This window comes from Dipodomys merriami, unplaced genomic scaffold (assembly GCF_024711535.1).
Source record: "Dipodomys merriami isolate MVZ:Mamm:240054 unplaced genomic scaffold, mDipMer1.0.p SCAF_330, whole genome shotgun sequence".
Classification (NCBI taxonomy): Eukaryota; Metazoa; Chordata; class Mammalia; order Rodentia; family Heteromyidae; genus Dipodomys; species Dipodomys merriami.
In genome coordinates this window covers 408,694-423,974 of record NW_027204827.1, presented here as the reverse complement: position 1 = coordinate 423,974, position 15,281 = coordinate 408,694, and the positions used below count along the sequence as shown (strand labels likewise).

General features: G+C 36.7%; 1 pseudogene; it reads left to right on the top strand.

Moving 5' to 3' along the window:
- The first annotated feature begins 1,848 nt into the window (after positions 1-1,848).
- On the top strand, positions 1,849-1,948 carry LOC138842219 (U6 spliceosomal RNA; annotated as a pseudogene).
- Positions 1,949-15,281: the final 13,333 nt, after the last annotated feature.

Sequence of the window (15,281 nt, the reverse complement as noted above, 5' to 3'; positions counted from 1 at the left end):
CTGAAGTACCAGTGTTTTGAAGCACTAAGGATATTATCAATTAATGTTTTTCTAAATTATATTTGACCTCTAAATCAAGTATTCCTAGTTTGGTAGGCCACTTATGGATCTAACATTACAGAAACTATTTTTTGGCTGCACTGAAATCTTTCATTAATCATTAGGAGAGGGGTATTAAAAATAATCTTGTTCATTTGTAATTTTGTTCACTCATATGGGCTGGTCATCTGTAAATTGAAAGTTTGAATTACAGTACTTTCTCTCTGATTTTGTGGTCTCATCTTTCATTTAAACTTGCCTTCCATTTCACAATTAAATTCTGCTACTTCTTGTAAGGAATTGGGGTCCTGAAATATTATAGGAAATGAGAAATTGAGATGTCTTCAATTATTTTCTGTTGGCATGTTGCATGGGCCTATGTGAGAAGTCTTGCCCTTGTTTTCTGATGATACAGATAACTGGGAACTGGTATCCTCGGATCCGTGGGTCCTTCAAAAGAATAATAGCTTTTAGACATCATGTCAGCAAAATTTGGGTATAATCAGTAAGAACGTTTCAGAAATATGGAGAAAAACACTTTGGGACCAGCGAGTTAAAACAATAAACAGAGCATCAGAGTAAAATCCGTTATAGATTAGCAGAAAACAATACTGTTATTTTACCATGTGAATTCAGAAGATCACGAACACTTAGAATGTATCACAAGTTTATACCGAAGATATTGCATTAATACTTTTTATATTCTAATATATATCCTAAATCTAATTATTTATATTCCATTCTATTTATTGGAATAAATGTCAATATATTTGTCAAATTATCAATTCTAGTAAGATTCACTGTGTGAAATTTAAAATCAGCACATATTTTATATTTATAAATATAAAATATATAAGTATATATAATATAAAAATTGTTTTGCATTGTTGTGTTGTGGTTAGGGAATCAAAGGCAACTCTGTTTTAAAGTATTATTCCATTATCTCTACCTCAGTGTTTGGTAGAGTTAGACTTCAAGCTTTACCATTTGTAGATTTACAGCCTAGAGGCAAGAGGAAACACTGTGATTAAAACATTACCAATTTAAGGCCTAATATCGAGGAGAAACATATGGACTTTTCCAGGAGCTATGGAAATATTTGGTGATAGAGAGTCAGTAGTGTAAGTTCCTGCTTGGTTGGATGATAGACAGGCCAGGACAGTAGGTAATCATGCGTATGAAAATTTTTTCACCTTCTTGGCTTTAGCTACTTTTGAAATGATAGGTATAATAAACAATTATATTTTGATAAAATACCTTCCATTCTGAACAATTTGGTCTGAACTGTTTATCTCTCTATGATCCCTTGTAACTAAGATTAGTTTTGTTCCAGTAAGACAATCTATGCTGTCAGGGTAAGATATTCTGGTTGGTCTGTTCCTACAAGGAAGAAGGGTAAAGGTTCAGGTAGACATTTGTCCCAGCAAGACCTCATTTGGGAAAGTTTAAGCTGCGGAAGTTTAGAAGTAGCTCTCAAACAAGGCTTAGTTTGAACCCATTAGCTCTACAAAGCTAACTCAGTTGATAAATAAGTACTTGAAAAGCCATCACCTTTGGTCTTAGCTTTAAAGTCTTCAAAGTATGATCAAATTTAAAATGAAAACGACAAAATAGTCATTGACAAAAAAATTGTAAATATGAGCAATCGACCAAATGATATAAGCTTTTCCACTATACACAGAATTTTAGAGAAACAAGATCAATCGCATTTTAAGGAACAATAAGGGTTCCTTGTTACAAATAGGCAACCATGGATATATGCCTGTATAAAGATTGCATCATTAAGTACTTAAATTTAGAGGGTACTACATGCTTCAGCAGCAGGTCTACCCAAATTACAATACCACAGAGATTAACATGGCACTTGCACAAGGATGATATGAAAATTTGTGAAGTATTCCATATTTTTCATTCTTCTGATGCAAGAAATATAAAAACAGTTATTAAAAAGTTGATTACAAAAATACAAGTGTAACAATACATGCAATTCATAGAATTAAAGGTTAGTTTGACATCAGTGTATTAAATCTTCACCTTAGAAAGGCCTTTACATAGCATAATCTTTACAAAACTTGAAATTAGATAACATTGTCATGTTATCCCAAAGAAATAAAATAATATAAGGACCTAGGAAAAAAAGGAATCTTAAACTTCTTCTATATGGAATGCAATCTGAAAGGACACATTTATTAATGAAACTATACATTATATAAAAATGTAGAATTCAAAGTATTATATATAGGAGCGAATGAAATAGATTATGGATATTGTACAAACATAGATATACTTTTTTCCTAAAAGCACCAGGAACATCTTTAGTTTCTATACTATTCATTTCAACAGATAAGTTAAAATTATTTCTGATTAAAAAATCACAAACTCTGCAGAAATCATTATAGATGTATACAAAAAATTCTTGAATATATTTTGACATCAGAGTCAGGCAATTCACTTGGAAGAATACCATGGAATCCATGAATTTTTAAAGTAAGATATTGCTGTTGCTTTGTATTGTGAAAAAAATGGTAGGGCCACAAAGGATGGACTGGCATTTTTGAAATTTAATAAACTTAACCAAAACATTAGGACTTATGAAAACAATTTGTATAGCCTTCCACAACTTCAAAGAGGTAGTGATATATACTTATCCTTTTGGCAATATTAAATGCAGTTTCTTCCAAGCTGTTCTTCAAACTTGGTTTGATATAATGGTTCAACAGAGTACCTATTCGATTTCTATTCCCAGCAGCAACATGCAAGGCGGACAAGAGGCCTTTAGTTTGGGGATTGGTATCTGCCACTCTGGTATTATTCCACATATAAGCGCTGTGCAGGGGTGTCAGCCATTTAGAGTTATTGCATGAATATCTGCCTTGAGCTACCAACTCATGGACAATGTCTAAATGTCCACTCTAGGCTTCCATATGAAGAGGGGTATACTCATACTCATCCCTAGTATTCATTTGGGTGGCCTTTTTGGAAAGTAGTCTTCACACCATAGTAAGCGGATTAATTTTGGCATCCCAAAGAAGAAATTTGCTTGGATCCTACTCCATTTTTTTCTTGAAATTGATACAATTCCTCACTCTTTCATCTTGTTCCTTGTCTGAACATGAGGACCTTTGGTGTCTTCATGTGCAGCTTATTCTAGGAATGAGAAAATAGGAAACAATGCCTTCTTTGTAAATGATTTGAGAAATATCATGTTATAGTGTAAGAGAACTCACTATTCAACATATGGGCTTTAAGAGTTTTCTAGTAGCTTTCTAATGTTGGTATCCAACATTAGAAAAAATGTATAATGCAGTAGTAAAATAGAAGTCCTTGGTATGACTACCTAAATTCTTGTTTTTTTAAAGACACTTGTTTTCATCTAAAAATAGGCCTATCTATTTCCTTCAAGTGATTTTGATGATTGAAGATGCTTAATGAGAAGTCAAAATGTATTAGTAGTCCTTTACTATCAATGAAATTTCACTTTTTCTTCTTGGAAAATATAATGATCAAAGCAATAGTTCAGAATCAGCAAGCAATAGTTCAGAATCATGCTTCAAGTGCAAGTGAATCACCAGTAAGTAATCCTTGATTCCATTTTCCACAAAGTTTTGTCACAGATACAATCTCCCTGCCTTCTGTAGCTGCTTTCCTAGCCTGGACCTATTCCTTCATTGTACAGGAAAATTTTGGATACTGGTGGAGATGCCACTATTATTTCCCAAAAATATTGGCCACCAAGTTGGCCCCTTACCTCGTCCCTAACTGACCTTAAAGGCATAGGGCAGTCATAAAACCCTTTGGTAAGCTCCAGGGTTCTTAATTGGACTGACAAAGAGGGCAATAAGGGAACTGTTACTCCTTTTGTTGTTCCTGACATCCCTGTTAACCTATGGGGCCGGGATATCTTGACCCAGATGAAAGTTATCCTTGCTAGTCCCAATTCTGTGGTTACACATCAAATGCTCCGTATGGAATTTGTCCCTGGTACGGGTCTTGGAAAATCAGGAGAAGGAATCGTTGAGCCCATCCAAGCTACCCAAAAAACAGATAAACATGGGCTTGGGTATTCGGATTTTTAGTATCGGCCCCTGACCCTCCTGTGCCCCATGCAGATAAAATCATTTGGGTGGATCAGTGGCCCTTTACCCAAGAAAAATTGGAGGCAGCCTCCATGTTAGTACAGGAACAGTTGGTGGCAGGCCATATAGAGCCATCTACTTCACCATGGAATACTCCTATTTTTGTTATAAAGAAAAAATCAGGCAAATGGCCCCTTTTACAAGATCTACGCGCCATTAATAAAGCTATGCGCCCAATGGGAGCACTACAGCCAGGCATTCCCACACCGGTGGCTATTCCTAGGGACTATTACAAAATGGTTATTGATTTAAAAGATTGTTTTTTTTTAACCATTCCCCTACATCCTGAGGACATACCCTATTTTGCCTTTAGCCTTCCTCGCATTAACTTTCAAGGCCCCATGCAAAGATTTCAATGGAAGGTACTTCCCCAATAGCCCTAGCCTTTGTCAAAAATATGTTGCCCAGGCCGTGGACCCTGTGAGAAAACGATGGCAGCGCATCTATATATTACATTATATGGATGACATGTTGCTTGCTGCACCTGACACCCACGAACTTAGAAACTGCTATTTAGACCTTTATAAAGCCCTTACTGCCCTGGGACTACAGGTTGCCCCCGATAAAGTTCAAACACAGGATCCCTATACTTATTTGGGTCTAGAACTCCAAAATAATCAAATTCGGGTTCCTCAAATTCAACTTCGTTTAGACCATCTTCACACCCTTAATGATCTTCAAAAGTTGCTTGGAGATATTCAATGGCTTAGGCCATACCTAAGGTTGCCCACCAGCGTGCTTTTGCCTCTTAATGAGATTTTAAAAGGGGATTCTGACCCCTCCTCTCCTCTCAAGCTTACTCCCAATGCACGAAATGCCTTAAGCCAAGTTACTGAGGCCATCGCCCAGCATTTTGTTACACAGATTTCCTATAATCTTCCTCTGGTCTTAATTATTTTACATACCCCTCATACACCCACAGGATTGTTTTGGCAACAGATTCCCCACTCCAATAATAAGGCCAGCCCCCTGCTTTTGGTCCATTTACCCACCACATCCCCCAAGGTTATTGCTGTTTACCCTGCCCAGGTAGCCTCTATCATTATCAAAGTTCACTTGCTCTCTCGACAATATTTCGGCAAGGACCCTGATACATTCCATACACCAAAGACCAGAGTCAATTTTTACTTCAGACTGGGGATGAATGGGGCATCGCCCTGTCAGGATTTTTAGGACTAATTGACAATCATCTCCCCAATGATCCCCTTTTACACTTCGCCCAGCTATATCCATTTGTTTTTCCCAATGTTACTCAAAAGACTCCCATTCCTCAAGCCCTCACTGTCTTTACAGATGGCTCAAGCAATGGCCGTGCAGCCTTCATTGTTAACAACCATACCACCACCTTTGATGCCCCTTACCAATCAGCCTAGCTTGTGGAGTTATTTGCTATAACACAGGTTTTTATGAGGTTTTTTGATAAGCCTATTAATATTTATACAGATAGTGCTTACATTGCTCATTCTGTTCTCTTGCTAGAAATTTTACCCGCTATTAAAGTTTCCTCCAATGCAGCATTTTTATTTACTCAGCTTCAACAGCTAACTCAGGCCAGGAGACATCCATTTTTTCTGGGACACATTAGGGCACATTCTGATCTCCCTGGCCCTCTTACACAGGGTAACGCTCAAGCTGATGCGGCCACTCATTCCATTTTTCCCGTTTTTGTTGAGCCTGTCCAAAAGGCTACAGAATTACATAATCTTCACCATCTAAATTCCCAGAGTCTTCGATTGCTTTGTAAAATTACTAGAGAGCAAGCACTGGAGATAGTAAAGGCATGCCCTGCCTGTGTTGTCTCCCTTCCTGTACAACATCTGGGTGTTAACCCCCGTGGACTGCTACCTAATCAAATCTGGCAAATGGATGTTACCCATTTTCCTGAATTTGGAAAAACAAGATATATACATGTCTCCATAGACACATTTAGCGGGTTTGTTTTTGCTTCACCACACTCAGGAGAAACTGCCAAAAATGTTCTCTCTCACCTTGTTTTAGCCTTTTCTGTAATGGGAAAACCAGCCCACATAAAGACAGACAATGGCCCTGCCTATACCAGTGCCAAGTTTAAACAGTTTTGTGCTATTTTTCAGATTTATCATACTACTGGGATTCACTATAACCCCCAAGGTCAGGGCATCGTAGAACGAGCCCACCACACCCTAACAACCTGGCTTACTCACCTCAAAGCCTCTGCCTTTTCATTTTCCACTCCTAGGGATCGCCTTAGTCACACATTGTTCTCCCTTAATTTTCTAACTCTGGACAATGAAGGCCACTTGGCAGCTGACAGGCATTGGCACCCATCTTCCAGTTCTGCCTGCCCGTCTGTCATGTGGCGAGACCCCCTTACAGGCAAATGGAAGGGCCCAGATCCTGTTCTTATCTGGGGGTGAGGTTCACCCTGTATTTTAGATCAAGAACAAGCAGCCCCAAGGTGGCTGCCAGAACGCTTGATAAAACAGGTTAATGGCTTACCACAACCCAGGGGAAACCTTCCCCCTGAGGATGATGCCTTTTCTCTTGCAGATGCAGCTAGAACTCCAGACATGGACCATCCTGTTTAAATTTATTAAATAATAGATTAATCTCTTGGTTTCTAAGCCCATACAGGTTCATCACCATCGCCTTGATATGGCAGACGCAGCATTGAGATCTAGAAATTAGTGTTTTTGCCATGAGCTTGTTCCAGTGGGAAACAGCCCCCCTTCTTTTTCTTATTTAGAAAACCCTTCTTATTCTTAACTCCTGACCATTCAACAGGCAAGGCCTATTGCCATAAATAGGCTCGCCCCTCCTCCTATAGGCCCCTCCACTTGGGGGAGGATGCACCTATGGGAGGAAGAAAAAATGCTCTAATCAAGGGTGCAGGTAAGACTGCAGGGGGATGGATCCGCAAGATCCCAAAACCCAAGACCCCTGAGTGGCAAGCTCTGGTGCATGACGGTTGGCATGCATACCCACAAGCCATCTCCTCAAAAAACATGCCAAGGCCTGTAAAATTCCCCTCCCCAAGTGAGGACGCTTGCTCAGAGCAGAGAAAAACCCTGGCCCCTTAGAGGAACAGAGCCTCTGTCACCCCCTCAAAAAGAGCACCAACAATTGATGGTCAATTTTCTAAATAAGAAAGGGGGAGATGATGTGAGCCCTGCAGGGAGTCTATCTGCATGATAGGCTTGACTATCTCACTGGAACATCAGGAGGCTGTTCACAGAATCTGGTCTTTTCATCCTGCCCCATACAAATACCAGTAGCTGCTTACAACCACCTTTTCACCCCCCAGTAGCTGCTAACGACCACCTTTTCACTGCCCTAAGCAAGCATCCTGCAGCTGCTACACCCAATGAAAAAGCTTCCTTATTCTAAGCATATAAATACCCCTATGTGAAAAATAAAATTTGGCAGCTTGATCAGAATCCTTGTCTTGCTGTCCTTCGTGTCTCTTGTCCCTTCATTCCTTCTCCCTTAGGTTCACCGCCCTCGTTGAAGTCCTGAGGGTCGGGACAATTCATCTTCCATTCAACAAGTAGTAATGTGTAACAATTCCCTTTGTTTTGCTCCTTATTAAATTTGTTTCCATTTTATTTCATAAGGAAGGATGATTTCATAAATCTATTGTAGATGCAAAAATATGTCAATATATTTCTAACTGTATGCAATGATTTATACATACACATATATTACACAGGTTACAATGATAATTTATAACTTCTGTTACTATACAATTTACTGAATTATTAAAAACGTCAACGGCTCATGCCTGGAATCCTGGTTACTCAGGAGGATAAGATCTGACGATCATGTTTTGAAGCCATCCTGGGCAGGAAAGTCCATGAGCCTCTTATCTCCAAACAACCAACAGAAAATCAGAATTGGAACTGTGGCTCAAAGTATTAGAGTGGTAACCTTGAGAGAAAAAGCTCAAGGACATCACCCAGGCTTTTAGTTCAAGAACTACAATCTACCCAAAAAAATCTAATTTACACCTTTGTAAGTAGAGTATTTCCATCACCCAAATGTACATCCATGCTCATTTGCAAGGTAACTCTGTTTTGTCTCAAGTACCACTAAATATTATCACTAAAGTAGCATTACAAAGTGGGTTCATTCTATCTCTCTAATGGATTTTTCTCCACTCAAATACTCAAGTATTACAATTGTTCTAATTATTTAAATCATAGCTTTTTTTTACCCCTAATACTAGAGTTTGATTGAGTGTTTTGTGCCCCTTAAATGGATGTTCTTACCACTTTGTCATGCCGCCAGCCCTAAGTTATCCTGATTATTTTTCAGCTAGAAACTGGCTTCCTACTTGTGTATTAACTTGGTCTCAGTGCACTTGATGTTATTCTTCCTGGAATTTAGAATAACAGGTGCATGGCATTGTGTACAGAACTTTCTGTTCAGTCTGGGCTTTAGCCACTATCCTCCCAACAGTGCACTCCCATGTAGTCACAAATTTCATAAGCTTGTCATAGCTGATTTTTTTAAATCTTTCATTTCCTGCAGGTTCTTGAGTACTGAATTAATTTTTGTTTTCTTGGGTTGTTTTGTTTCATTTGAATCTATGTGTTGAGTTGTTCCTCACTTTTCCTTTTGTTTCTTTCCCTCAAGTTCTTACCTAAAGTGCTAAGAAACCAATTCTTCTTTTTCAAGATAGTCAGTGTGAACATTATTTATTCCATAGCAATTTCAGTATCTATGAATGGTATACACATGCTAAGCGCAGACTTTGGCATACACAGATAGATCATGAAATATATGAAGAAAATAAAACTACAGATGAATGCCAGGAGGAGAAAAAGCTATTATTAATTGTTTGACAGAGGTTTCTCTTCTAGTGAAAGAAATATATTGCTTGATGCAGGATTTCAAAAAATCATTTTGCTAGGAGGAACCTAAACAATCATCTAATACTATAGACTTGAGAGTGATGAATTGACTTCCTGAATAATTTACTTTTGGGACAAATAAAAGCAGGCTTCCAAAAAGAGAGTAGATTTTAGAGAAACATGATGAATTTTATGTAAATAGGTCCTTAGCTGATTTTGTTAATTTGTGAACTAATAGAGGGAAATAAAGTACAGCAAGGTAAAAAAAAATAAATAACTTCACATTGAAATATTCATTTGTGTTTGTATATGTGTGCATGCATGTACGAGTACGCACACGAACATGTGCATATGCTCATGCATGCATTCATCATTCTTGAGGCTTGATAGTCGCTGGGAACTATTCCTCAACTTCCGTGCCCAAGGATAGTGGTCTACTACTTCAGCCCCTGCTACAATTCTGTTGTGTTTTTTTTTTAATAGATAATCGCTTGTATTTTCATGATTGAACCGTGGTCTTCAGCTCTCAGACTCCCGAGTAGCTAGCTAAGCTTATTCAGCCTCTGAGTAGCTAGTTAAAATTCTACCTATCCTCTGTGCTTCACTGCTCCTGAGGCATTCACAAGCCTAAGTCATATATATGTCTACTTGCTTTAAAAAATATTCTTAGTGTTTGGCACCAGGGTATCACATGTGTACTCTTAACTACTTAGAAGACTTGAGGACAGAACCCAGGCCAAAATTTAGTGGACTTATTTCTCAATCTATAGCTGGGTGAATTGGATCATTTCCACCATCCTGCACTATCTAGAAACTAAGATTGGAAGGACTGAGGATCCAGGCCAGGCAAGGTAGCAAGCTAGAAAAGTTGGTGTGCAACTCTGATGCCATTGATGATGGGAAGGCTAAAAGGACAGATCAGGTGCATGTTCTTGTGGAAAGGGAACCACTATCCTAAAATTAACCACAGATATGATGCCGGCCTGCAAGAACAATATACCCCAAGTTGAAATCCCCACATTTTCCACAACCAAAATAAGTATATACATTAACATCCAAAAACTTAATAAATCTGTTCTTTGTTCTAATTTCAGCTTTGTCTGATTATCATATGATGTGACAGAATAATTTCTTCATTAAACTTATGACAATTTAAAAAGACCTAGAAAATTCTTTCTCACTTATTAAGTGCAAATGAATGGAAATTGCCTCATTTCTTACATATTTGATTACCACTATAAATTTGTCATATGATTATTATTAATAGTAATATATTCTTATTTATTACTTTACTTTGTAACAGTTTTTAAACTTTTTGCTTTTCTGCTGAAGTTGAAGCATTTAAATAGTATCATCAAAGTATATTCCTTGGATATTTAGGGGAGTTTTTTACAATATTTTTAACCAATGGCTTCTAAGAATTCTTAATTGGTATGTTATTTGGTTTATTTTTAATTTCAAATTAATTTTATTGTAATGATAATGTACACAGGGGTTACAGTTACATAAATGAGGTAATGAGTACATTTCTTCGGGAAGGAACATTGTTATATATTCCAACGATATTTTTGTACACTCAAAACAAGAACTATTGATGCTTTTGTTGTTGCTATTGATCAATGGGTACTTTTGCTTTTTTTGTTCAAGCATTTTTTATTATAAAATTGATATACAGAGCGTTTACACTTAATTAAGTCAACTGAAGAGTATACTTCATTTTCTTTTCTTTTTTGGGTGGGGGGGTCCGGTTGTGGGGCCTGAAGTCTGGGCCTGAGCCCTGTCCCTCAGCTCTTCAGCTCAAGGCTAGCGCTTGAGCCACCTGAGCCAAAGCGCCACTTCCGGCTTTTTTTCTTTTTGCTTTTGTGGTGCTGAGGAATTGAACCCAGGGCCTCATGCTTGCAAGGCAAGTGCTCTACAACTGAGCTACCTTCCCAGCCCCTACTTCATTTTATTTTCTAAATTTCAAATTTTGAGCTTAAATGTTTCCTTTTGTGTCTTTTTTTTTTTTTTTTTTTTTTTTTGTCAGGCATGGGGCTTGAACTCTGGGCCTGGGCGCTGTCCCTCAGCTCTTCAGCTCAAGGCCAGCGCTCTACCAGTTGAGCTACAGCGCCACTTCCGGTTTTCTGGTGGTTTATTGGAGATAGGAGTCTCACGGTCTCTCCTGCCTGGGCTGGATTTGAACCGCGATCCTCAGATCTCAGCTTCCTGAGTAGCTAGGATTACAGGCGTGAGCCACCAGCGCCTGGCTCCTTTTGTTTCTTTAGAGTAATTCTTTTTTCAAAGTTTAAGATCAGTTAATTTAATTTTGCATGATTTTTACACATGTAAATTATTCAGACACATATATTTTGCTTTTATAGTATTTAACATGTGGCTATTTAAAAATTAATTTCTTAATTTTATATGGTTAGTGAATCTAAATACATTTATTTTCTTATAGTATAAAAATATTTGTCCAGGTAACAAATACTTACAGTATTTTTAAGAAGCACATACTTTACTAAGAAAGGCTTCATTTCTTGGTCACTTTTTGGAAGTACTTTTACTTGAACTAAAAAAAGAACTTTGAGCTCGGCATGGTGATTTGTGACATCCATTTTCTAGCTATGGTGGGAAGTGTAAATAGAGTTTGTAATTCGGGAGAGACTGGGAAACTATGAGACCTTAGTGTAAAACTATTCAGAGTGAAATGATTATGGATATAGCCATCCCTATCGTTATATACAGTACCTCGCTATCATATTCTAAATCTTGAGTTCAAACACCAGTAATATCAATCATTTATTAACATAGATAGACACATGTTTCAAAATGTTTATTATTTAAAACTTATTTGCGAAAGTTCTCATGTCTTCTATTAATTTTCAATTTACTTAATCTATTAAAATCCAAGTATATTGTGACTATTTTCTTTCTACTAAACTTTTAAATACTACGAGCAATATTATTATTTCATATATTAACATACTTTTACTGTTTGTGATAATTTCATCTGTTTAATAAGATAATATCAATATTGCAAATGTGTGTATGTGGTGTGTGTGTGTGTGTGTGTGTGTGTGTGTTTATGTGGCTTTTGTGTGTGTGTGTGTGTGTGCTTTGTGTGTACTTTGTAATGCTTGGGAGTTCACACCATTGCTTCACATATGCAAAGCCAATGGTTTACCACTGAGCTATACTGTCTAGTTATAATCCAAATAATGTTTTAAACCATGACTTTCATTCCTATTATGCTTTTTCAAAATTATATATGATAACATGTGATCCATATTCTATCCACGCTAGCAATTTTTATTGTAATTTAGAATATTTCCACTTCCAAACTCTTGTGTTTGTTATTGATAAAGGTTTTACTTTGCTTCTTTTCTCTCTTCATTCCTTTTCCCTTTAGAGTTTAACTATTCTCTCTCTTATTTCTTTGAAAATTATCATATTCCTATTACAACATGTATATACAACGCTTTAATTTCTATTTTAATTTTTCCCATTTCCACTGATTTTAGTACCAGCTATTAGATGGATTAAAAAGAAACTTCTCTCAGGACACTTTATTTTTCTCCTTCTCTTCTCTGAAGTCTTTCTGGTTTTTGAAACATAATAGCAATCACCTATAGCTCCTATGTGGTCCATCATTCTTACTCCTCTCACTTTCCTCTGTTGTTTTTGTACAACTCAAGTTGTTATCATTCAGCTTTTTTATGCTACAGTGTTATCTAAATCTTACCTAATTCCTGAGGTAATTTTAGTTGTTTCAAGTATTCTCTGAAGACATTTTTCTATATATAATATCTGGGGTCTTGTGTTTTTTGAAGGTACAAAATATGAGTGACTATCAAACATCTAGATATCTCTGTAGAATATTGGTCCACCTGCTCAATAAACTCCTATGTAAATTCAAGGAATACAGGTCAGTCAGAACAATCTTGTAAAATGGTGTAGCTTTATCCTTCATACTAGCTTTGAATCTTTCTATCATGTTTAGTAGTGAAGACAACATAGTTCTACTACAAGAGCAGACACATAGAAGAATGGAACAGATTTGTTAAAAATAAATTCTCAGTTGTATGGTCAATAGATTTTGAAAACTATCCTATGACTTCATGAAATAAAAATAGAATCTTAAATGGGTGTATTGGCACTATTTTCTTTCGGGATTTACAGAATGATCTTAGACTACTACCTCAATCCATTTTTTTGTTTCTTTTGTTTTGTTTTTTTGTCACTCATGGGGCTGGAACTCTGGGCTCAGGCACTGTCCTTGTGCTCTTCAGCTCAATGTGAGCACCCTACCACTTGAGCCACTGCACCACTTCTGGATTTCTGTTGGTTTATTAGAGATAAAAGTCTCATGGACTTTCCTGCCCAGGCTGGCTTTAAACCGTGGTCCTTAGATCTCAGACTCCTGCCTAGCTAGGATTACAGGAGGGACCTACAGGCGCCTGGCCTACCTCAATCCTTATACAAAAATTTATAATAAAAAAGATTATCAAACTAAATGTGAGATGTAAAAACCTATAAGAGATAAACGTAAAAATTCATGACATTGTATGAGTAAAGATTTCTAATGGAAATCATTAGTGGCTAAAGAAAGGCAAGAATATACTGGATTATATCAAGTGATAGCATTTCATAATTCAAGGGACACTATACTCATAATTCAAAGGACACTATAACCGAAGTGAAAATTATCCAACAGATAGAGGGAACATATTTGCTAATGCTACAATGTGAATGCTACAATGATTCTGAATCTTAAGTATTTTTATATCTTCTAATTCCATATAATTTTTCCTGAATAGGATATTTCTTTAAAGAACATGTGTAAATTAATAGTCAATAGGAGGAGCATATGAAATAAGTTACTCTTTAGGATCTAAGAAAAAAGACAAAGAAAACTCACTAGTATGACCCTAACATAAAAAGATGACACAAAATAAAGTAATGCATTTGTGGAGAAATTGATAAACTTCTCATAATGATCGATTTTTATAATACTGCAATAATTTTAGCAAGCAAGTTTTCAAGTCGTAAAGGTCAAAAAGAATTGTATATTCATTACACTTCTATGCATTAAAGAGAAGTAAAAAACGTGTTTCGAAAGGGAATTGTAGTTCATTGACAGTGCACTTGAAAATATGTGTGAGACTCTGGAAAAAATCCCCCAAAATCAAATTTTGAAAGGACACACTATAGAGGATGTACGCTGGACAAATTCCTGTAAGTGAATTTTATATCTATTTTAATGTCTGTTCTAAAATTTATAGCATTTCTATTTGAAGAAATGCAAGTTCGTGAAAATTAGGCTTTGAATACCTATGAAGGTACAATTCACTTCCAAAGCACTAAAATGTATACAATAAAAGGAGATAATATATTGCAAGTTAATTACATGTGATCCTACGCAGGATGCCAGTGGCTCACACCTGTAATCCTAGCTAATCAAGAGGCTGAGATCTGAGGATTGCAGTTCAAATCCAGCATGAGTAGGAAAGTTTCTGAGGCACTTATCTCTAAATAACCACCAGAAAACTTGAAGTGGTGCTGTGGCTCAAGAGGTACAGCACAAGCTTTGAGCTGAAGAGTAGAGGGACAGTGCCCAGGCATGGAGTTCAAGCCCCACTACCATCAAAAGAAAAAGAAAAGAAAAAGAAAAAGAAATATGATCTTAGCCAACAGTTCATTGCTAGAATAATTTCTGCTCTCTCAACATGGCCTTTTTTTCCCCAGTTTAGTCCATGGTCTTATATATGACTTGCTTGGAACCAGAATTATTCTTCCATTCTAGTTTTTACAAATTTGCATGATTAGCTACCATGATTTAGAGCTAGTAGAAGAAAGACAGTGGCCTCATCCTTCATGTTCCATTTAGGAGTAATGCTTTCTCTATGTCACTCACATAGGTCTTTATCAGTATTTATACTGGCCTTGGCTTTATTGTTTCAAAGTTGTCTTATTTGCAGAGTCTTCTATAGTTTATTGAACCATTATACTTAAACACAGAACTTCTCTTTCTCCTATTCCTATTGTTTCTCCTACTGTTAATTTATGTACACTTGGGTAATAATGCACAACACAAACACTGACAAAAAATGTTTCTGAGAACCTACTTCCCACTTAAAATTGGTCTTAATTTACAGAACATTTAGGAAATTTGAACTTAATGTACTCCAGGATAATTTTTTCATGTTTTTTTTAATTGTGAAAATGGTAGACAGAGGGATTAGAGTTACATAAGTAAGTTAGTGAGTACATTATCTAACGAACATTGTTACCT